Source organism: Hibiscus syriacus, unplaced genomic scaffold (assembly GCF_006381635.1).
Source record: "Hibiscus syriacus cultivar Baekdansim isolate YM2019G1 unplaced genomic scaffold, ASM638163v2 tig00117048_pilon, whole genome shotgun sequence".
In the NCBI taxonomy this organism is placed as follows: Eukaryota; Viridiplantae; Streptophyta; class Magnoliopsida; order Malvales; family Malvaceae; genus Hibiscus; species Hibiscus syriacus.
In genome coordinates this window covers 11,152,787-11,161,758 of record NW_024063538.1, presented here as the reverse complement: position 1 = coordinate 11,161,758, position 8,972 = coordinate 11,152,787, and positions in this window count along the sequence as shown.

Below are 8,972 nucleotides of genomic sequence, written 5' to 3'. Positions count from 1 at the left end.
GAAAATACCAAGGTCTATAAAGAAAAAACCACAAAGCGGCATGACAAAATACTTTTTTCGCGACATTTTCATGTGGGCCAAAATGTGCTGATGTTTAACTCTAGGCTCAAACTCTTTCCTGGAAAATTAAAGTCACGATGGTCAGGACAATTCGAAGTCCGCCATGTCTACCCATATGGTGCTATTGATAACAAGAACATGGATGATGGGTCCATCTTTAAAGTCAATGGCCAGCACCTGAAGGTTTACCAAGGAGTCCCACCATTGCGTGACAAGTCGGCGCTTCTCTTACATGACGTCGATACTAGCCCAGCATCTTAAGGATGCTAGGACATTTTAAATTTACTCATGTGCATAAATAATTTTTATTTTACCATTATTTTAGTATTTCTCTTTTTTATTAATTGTTTTTATATTATTTTTGTTGCAAGGATTATCCTACATGGCTAGCACGTGAGGCGTACGGTTAACACAAAGGAAATTTGGACGATAAACATAAATAGTAAAAGGAGGGAAAAATTTTCACTTTTCACTTTTTACTTAGGATTAAAAATTTTACTTTCTCTTTTTGTTTTCTTCCCTCCCAGACCCCACCATAGTATTTAATATTCCCCCCACAAAATCTCTCTTTTGTTTTTATCTTCCTTTCCTTTTCACTTTTCTTTTAACTTTTTTTCTGTCATCTTCTTTGTTCCCTCTCTTTCACCGACAACCTCCATAGTCGACCCAAGCTTTAAGCTTTCTTACTCATATTATATTTTCTATTCCCACCATGGTCTGATCCCGTCCGTCCACTTCTGCACCACCCTCTCCACCACACTTTGTGGATGATGTCGCCCGAGACCGATTCCAAACCATAAAAAACTGATGAGTATTTTTTAAGTTAGGGTTTATCTTCTCCGAGGAGGAGGATACTGCCTTAGGAAGTGATGTGCTCGATGTCGTTAACAAGCATAAGTGGCAAAAATTTGCCAAACATCCCACCAATGTGGTCCGAGGAGTTTTACTCAAACATCACCGAGCCAAACTAGCATGCCGTTATGGTTCGCGGTATTTTTATTCAATTTACTCCTACTGCTATTAATCGATACTTTAAATTATAGGCTATTGAAGACCGCGAAACAACCTTCACGCAAGAAGCGGACAACGAAACATACCAAGGCATCCTAGAAGACCTCTGTCTTCCCGATACTTAATGGAACGTCTTCCCGATACTCAATGGAACGACCAGCAACTGAGCCGCAGGACCGTGGACCGGGAGAGCCTACTCCCGCAAGTGAAGTTGTGGAACCATTTTATGAAGCACAAGCTTCTGTCCACTTCCTACAACACCACTGTATCCTGCCAGTGGATGTTTTTACTGTACTCGATCATATTTGGGCGAGCCATTGACGTAGTAAAAATTATTATGGAGCAAGCTCATTTATGCCTGAAGCGACCTGCAAGTGCCCTGGTATTTCTGAATCTCAACACTGCTTTATGCTGTAAAAAGAAGGTTCCTGAAGAACAGTTTGACAAGATTTTACCAGGCATCGCTGGAATTACCAAGGCAAAAATCCCTATATTATTGGGTCTAAAGGAAGTAAAAGGGAAGGAAAAGGAGGCGACCACATCTCGTGTTTCAGCATCTCAACATGCCAAGGCAAAACCAGATGCCTTGGAACAGGCCATTTAGTGCACTCAATATCATGTCGGGCAGCTGTCTGACAAACTGATGACATATTTTATCAACGCTAAGCGTCGGGATGAGTTTTTCGCCAACGCCTTCTTAAAGTTTCTCCCGCATACGAACTTTACCTTCCAATGCTTCCTTGAAACACTAGTGCCACCAAATGAGGATGCCGAGGCATCTGCAGAAGTACCTCGTCCTACCACTGCCGACGCTCATCAATTACCTAGTGAAAAAAGTCCCCAGTCCGCTCAAGCAGAAGAGCCTGCTGACCCTGATCCAGTCCATGTTGTGTCACCTGATATAGATCGAGAAGCCAACCACCAAATCGCGTAATTCCTGAAATCCCCACAATTTGTTAAACCCCTAGTGACGGAGCATCCCAACATGCTACAACCTGCCGCGCCAATGGAAGAAGAGCACCCCGAAGTACCACAGCCCACTGAGTCCATGGAGGAATCACAATTTGAGATGCCACGGCAAGCTCCTTTGCATAGGAGCTGACGCCGCCTAAAAGGCATCTAAACGTGAGGAGCCCCAGCTCTCAACTGTCCCAGAAGGTCCCAATACTCCTCCGGCTGCACCAGCTTCTGACTCTGAACATTCCAGTCCATCCAAACTGAGAAAGCACACTCGTCGTACGACTACTGCACCACCACCCACTTGAAGTCAAGGTACCTTGCATTGCATTTCATTTCATTCATAGCATGTAGTTTCATTTTACTTAGTTTTAGTAAGCATTGAGGATAATGCTTCTCTCAAGTTTGGGTGAAGTAGGGTTCTCGCATCATTGCATGATAGTATCAGTAAAATAATTATGCCATGACATTAGTAAATGTTTGAATAGTTTTCTGGAATTAGTTAAGGATGCCCGATGATGATGAATCTTGATGGCTAGGATAGAATGTACATGACTGGTTAAGGATGATAAAACCAACTTTAGGACTTGTTTCTTCAAAATCCTTGATTACAAGATTGTATGTTTTCCATGCTTGAGAAACTTAGAATTATTTTATAAGATAATTCTTAAAATATCGTGGCATACAATTTTGAATGATGAAAAATCCACTTAAAAATGATGAAAAAATTGAAAAAAAAATGAAATGAATGAAGTTATGAATAAATACCTTGACATATCTGTAGAGGGACACTCCGTTATGCCATGGCATATGAGTGGATGAAAGATATCACGGGATGACTGTACCTGACTAGCTCAGGGGTGGAAGGTATGCTCCCTTTCACCTAGAGTGTGGGATGGTAGAGTGATAGGCTGACTCCCCTCGTAGCAGAATTAATAAAAGAAAATAAACCAAGGTGGGAGTAGATTTCGTGAATGCCATGGCAATTTAGGAAAGCTTGCTTAGAAAATTTTAGGTTTGTTAAGCATGGATGGTATACAAACACGCACACACCCACACAAAGAATCTTGTTCTAGGGGGTAATACTTGAATTCTCAAAACTAGTCTAGCATGTTGAAACCATATGTGTTGAGGGATGAAATTTTATCCCATAAGACTATTTTACTTCTGAACTTGTCATGGTATTTTTGCTTTGCTTATTACTATCCATTGCTTGAGGAGAAGGAATAGCTTAAGTTTGGGGGTGTGAAACTCCATAAAAGGTTGTATTTTGGGACATTTTCACTTAAGTTATTGAATGTTTAAGAGCTTATCTAGGACCATGTGGATGCATTTAGAAGCATTTAGTTACATGTGGTGGAATTCAGTTTGCCGCGGTATTTTATTTTTAAAGCGGTGTTGCCTTATGGGAAAGTTGCTTGTTTAATGATGTACAAGAATTGAGAGCAAGGAAAAGAGGAAAGGAAATGTCGTGACATCAGGAGATTGTTGAGCAGAATGAAAATGCTAAGTTCGACTGGCATTTCAAAAGAGAGAAAAGTGAAAGAAGACATTTGCTAAGTTCGACTGGCATTTCAAAAGAGAGAAAAGTGAAAGAAGACATTTTTAAGCTAGCTGTCTCCTACTCTCCGAGATCTTTTCCCTAGAAACCTACCTCGGAGATCCACCTAGATGGATTGGTGCTACTATCGTCGGTCCTGCTGATGACGCCGTCTGCCCCTGCAGATCTTGTCTGTCTTTGAACGCCTACAATGGGATCATACCGGTCACTCAGCTAGCAACCCAGGCTGTATCATAGCCTACTCTGCCCGACTCTTAAGCAACTTAACCATGGTATTGCGGTTTTCTAGGAAAGTTAACACCAAGACCTAGGATTAATTTTCCCCTATAAATAGAGGATGAAGCAATAATGTTAGAGACTTTAGTTTCACCCAGATTTGAGCTTAAAAAGTTAGATAGAGAAAGTCTCACTTTTCTCAGTCAATCCTACTTGTCGTGGCATTTCTCCATGACAAACCTGAGGGAGTGGCGTTCTAAGCTCCCGAGAGGAGCTAGTTCACTGGGGGTAATTCTTGGTGGCCAAGGGAAGCATCTGGTAGTGCACGTCGAAGGCTTTCTCTCCTCCCCTTAGTTCTTTACTTTCATATTTTGTTATTGGTTTATAAGGAACAAATGAAACTTGCTTTGTGCTTATTTATTTCGAACCCCACCATGAACTAATCCTATTTGGTGGGAGTTCGCTTGAATGTTTAAGTTTTTATGTCAATAAATGGTTGATTTTCTATGCTCTAATCTATTTTGTTTATGAAACTTAATGCCTTAGGGTTGTAGGAGCTACGAGAGTAGCCTTTCCTTATGAGGTTTTTAGGGTTCGTGAGAATACCTTGGCAAAATATCCTTAGTATTCGAGAGAAACTAGGGAGGAACTACATAAATAAGGGGTTCTAGGTAGTAACTAGGCCTAATCCACCTTAGAGATAAGGTTAGGATTTCATTTGACTAAAAGGAGTTATGCAAGAACGATAGGTTAGATGTTAATGTTGCATCAAAAAGGTATTACCGAGACATATCCTGTTATCTGAACCAAAAGGATTACTGTAGGGGTTTACGCCAGTCGGTTTTTCCAGGGCATCTTTAATTTATCGAGTCCCTTGCTAGAGATAACATAGGGCACCTTAGTAGACACTGTTGAGCAGGCTAGGCATAGAATAAATACCATTTCGAGGAATAGACTTAGATTTCCCCAGTGACTCCTATCACTCATTCCCAGAGCAGCTTATCGTGTGAGAAAGCTAAAGTCCTACATTTTAAATCCAGTATTTACTTTTTATTTTGCCTTGACATTTCCATTTATTTTCACGCACAACAATTTGATTTTCCACGATATATTCATTTGGTACCACACTACCACCGTTCTATTTCCACATCAGTCATTCCATTTTTCCACAACATTCTCATTTATACATACCATCACTAACTTTACTTAGGTGATAAAGTAAAGCACCTTGACAAACTTATTTGATTTCCTCAATTCCTTGTGGAGATGATATTCAACTTATCACTACATTACTTGTTCGATTGTGCATACATGCACATATATCTGCACTCATTTACAGTACTCACAAATAACAAACATAAATTTTACTCTCAATCGGGTGAACTGAGTAGAGGCTGAGACGTTTTTTTGTGGATGCTTATGATTCAAACCATTCGTGATCACCATTATTCATTGTTGTCTTTTCTATTTTTCAAGGATTCCAGTGTAAGTATTCGCATCATTTCCTTCTGATTTTGGTTTTGCATACTTGAATCGCTGGTGAGACTGTTGAGCTTTTATTTCTGTTGCGCCATGGGGTGTACCGACTATCCCAACACAATCTGATAGTGTCCTCAATCTATGACACTAAATCATGTTCCAAATACTTTTTATCACGTAATTCAGTCCAACAAATTGGGTGCGACATCTACGCCCATAGAGTGCCTTGTACGATGCCATACGAATGCTGGTCTGGAAGCTGTTATTGTATGCAAACTTAGAAAAGGGCAAAAAGTCCTCCTAACGACCACGAAAGTCAATCACACAACCCCGTAACTTATCCTCAATAACCTGAATCACCAGCTCAGATTGACCATCACTCTGCGAGTGGAAAGTAGTATTGAAATTTAGTTTAGTACCAGAGCCTCATGTAGTGCTTCCAAAAATCTTGAATTAAATATCGGATCTCGATAAAAAATGATAGATAATGGAACAACATGCAATCTGATGATCTCTGAGATATACAAACTAGCCAGCTTGTCCAAAGAAAAATTTACCACATCAGAATAAAATCCTCTCATCTTCTATCTTTTTCAATTTCGCCTCTTACTCTTTTCGTTCTTTGAATTCACTTTTGGCAATTTCCAACTCTGATGGGACAACCTTATGATGTTCTTCTCTAGGACTAGTGTCTTCATGGTTATCTATTGGGATATTGTCATTCTTTCTTAGTCTTCTGCACTAGATATAATTTAGTCTAAGCATTTCTCGAGCTCATACGTCATTAGTTTAGAATATTTCATTCCATGACTCAGATATGACTTTGACCTCTCCTTTGTAACTGTCGTCATGATATGCAAATTTATATTTCCAAAGTTCATGGGTGACTTTAACGAACTACCTTGCCTCATACTGTAGTAGGACTAAAAGTGGGGTATAACCAATTTCTCCCTATAAACCAAGTAACATCTCTATGGTTGATTTTATGCATCGATTAATTATCTCATTGTTTGCTATACAAGGGGTTATCCAGACAATATCTCTATGCTGAAGGTTCGTGAACATCTTCACCCATCTCTCCCATGCGATGTCTTCTTGGCATGTCTGAGCAAGGAAATTTTCCAAATACGAGTAGGTCATGTTATAGTAAAGAGTAAAGAACTTACCTGCCTTCTAAAAATGAATGTGGATCTAGACTTGAAATAGTTGTATACAACCCATGAAGCAATCTCTTCCTACTTTTTGACAATGATTTAGTGACCAAAATATTTCGACTAAGATTGCTAGAGAGGGGTTCACCTTATTGGGAAATTATTCAAATAATTCAACCGTAGTCCCTTCAATATGCTCCGAAGTCTTTGAAAATATGATCAACCTATAAATCTATAACTCAAAAATATTGATCACTTTCCATTCATCAGGATGTTTTCTTACCAATTGTTGAGTTCCATCCATGAAGTTCCCTCTCATTTACCTTTGTGCTGAACCCAATTAGTCACCCATTTCTCGTCAACCCTAGCGATTCTTTCTAGACCATTTTTGAAAGGATAACTTTTGGGAAGCTCAATGAAGACTAATCCATCCGAATTCTTCTAGAATGTAGCAGAGCCATGTATTATTCTTGGTGGGCACCATGTCATCTATGTTAAAAGTGAAGCAACTGTACCCTGGATTCCAAAACTGAACCAAAGCCTAGATTAAAAGTTCGTCTATCTTAACGTAGAGTTAGTGATCTATTGTAAATGTATATACTAAGGTAAGCAAATCTGTGCAAGTGTACACAATCGATGAAAGTAATATAGTAGTGAGTGAGTTTAGTCTCCACAGGGATTGGAGGGCTTTTAAAAGATTGCTACAGCTAGGAATAGGTGTCACTAACTAATCCTAAGTATCTAAGTCTAGTGATATAAATAAGGAAAATATGCAGTGGCAAATGGTATGAACATATCAAAAAAAGTATGGCCGAGGAAAGAAAAATTGTAAAGTGAAATCATTAAAAAAGTTTTTTCGAGGCAAGAAAAATATGCAAAGGTAAACAAATAAAAGTTTTCAAGGCTAAAGTTGTCAAAACTCTGTAAATATACTGGCAACCTCACACGATCAAACTTCTAAAGGAGACTTAGGTTGGTTTTGCTATGGCGAGAAGTTATTTTATGCTAAGAATGATTTGGTATACTATGCATAGGCATCCCGAGAGGATTACTGAGTATTCTAAGATGGTTGCTATGGAATACTACTCAGCGTGAGCTACAACCCTTCGTTTGTCAGAGTGTTATTGTGGCAATACCCCATAGCATGAACTATAGTCGTTGTCTATCCTACTCATGCATTTATCACTTTTAATCGATTAAAACCCTCTTCTTATCTCTAAGGTAGGCAGGTTATAATATGACCATCCTGGCTCTATTCTATTGCTCACATAGATTAAACTTAATTTTATCGAATCTAGGATTCTATTTGTAGAAAAATGGTAATCTCTTGAAAGCTCTTACAAGGTCTAGAAATGTTTCGCCTAGGCACCAGGAAATCTCTCAAAGCTCTTATAGTGTCAAGGAAAAATGAAAAAAAAATGAACAAAACAACACTTAACAAAAACATACTAAATCATTCACTAACGATAAAATAAAATATCATCCAAGAATTCCTAACACCAAATAAAATAGTTTATAGTGTGGTTAACATCATCCCAAAAATAATCATTAAGTACAAGCCCGTAGAAAAATAAAACATGAAGAACAAGAGGAAGAAAAACTCCCAGAACACAGCTCTGTCGTGACATCAAACCACTAACATGACTGCTCTAGCGTACCAGCCTCTCTCATGGGCCTGGCCGCCGCCCCACAAAAGCCTTGCTATGAAAGGCACCAAGGACGAACGAGTGGGGAATGGTGGAAAAAAGGACACCGCGACCGCCTTTTTCCAAGCCTAGGGTATTTTATTTTGTATGATTTCCTTCTTCTGGGTGAGTATAATGAGGTGTTTATAATGAAAATTCCTAATGTTTTGTGTTATTGAATATTCCCTAAATACCCGTGTTGACTTGTCTATTCTATAGATAGAAAGGCGACTAGAGGTAGTCAGTTCATTGAAGGGCGTGATTGCATGTGAGGTAAATTAGACAACTGGCAGATGATGTCAGCAATTTGTCAGATTCATGTCAGTCTTGCAAGATAAATTTTGCCCGGGGAAGAAAAATATGTTCCTCGCTATCTTCGTCTTTTGTGTTCCACTAGCCCTAGCAAATTAATTTCTTCCGGCAAATAAAATTTTCCTTAGTTATTTACTGCATCATCACAATCAACAAATAACCTTTCTCATAAGCAACATCAGTTTAATCAAATTAACTTTGCCTTGGAAAAACTTATCCACCACATGAAAATATGTCCTAAATGCAACTATATGCAGCTAAAATGCTATGTCAATGGCTTTAGACAATCAATAACTTAAGTAAAAAGACCTAAAATATAGTATTTTTACGGAGTTATCACAACCCCAAACTTAAGCTATTACTTGTTCTCAAGCAATGGTTAATGAGCAATAGAAAAATTAAATGCTATGGCAAAGTCTAAATCAGGACAGTCAAATGGTTTAAAATTTTAGCCCTCAACAACAAGTTTGGCCTCAACATGATAGACTAAATGAGAAGTCAAGTACTTTTCCCTAGGCCAGGATCATTTATCAGTGTGTG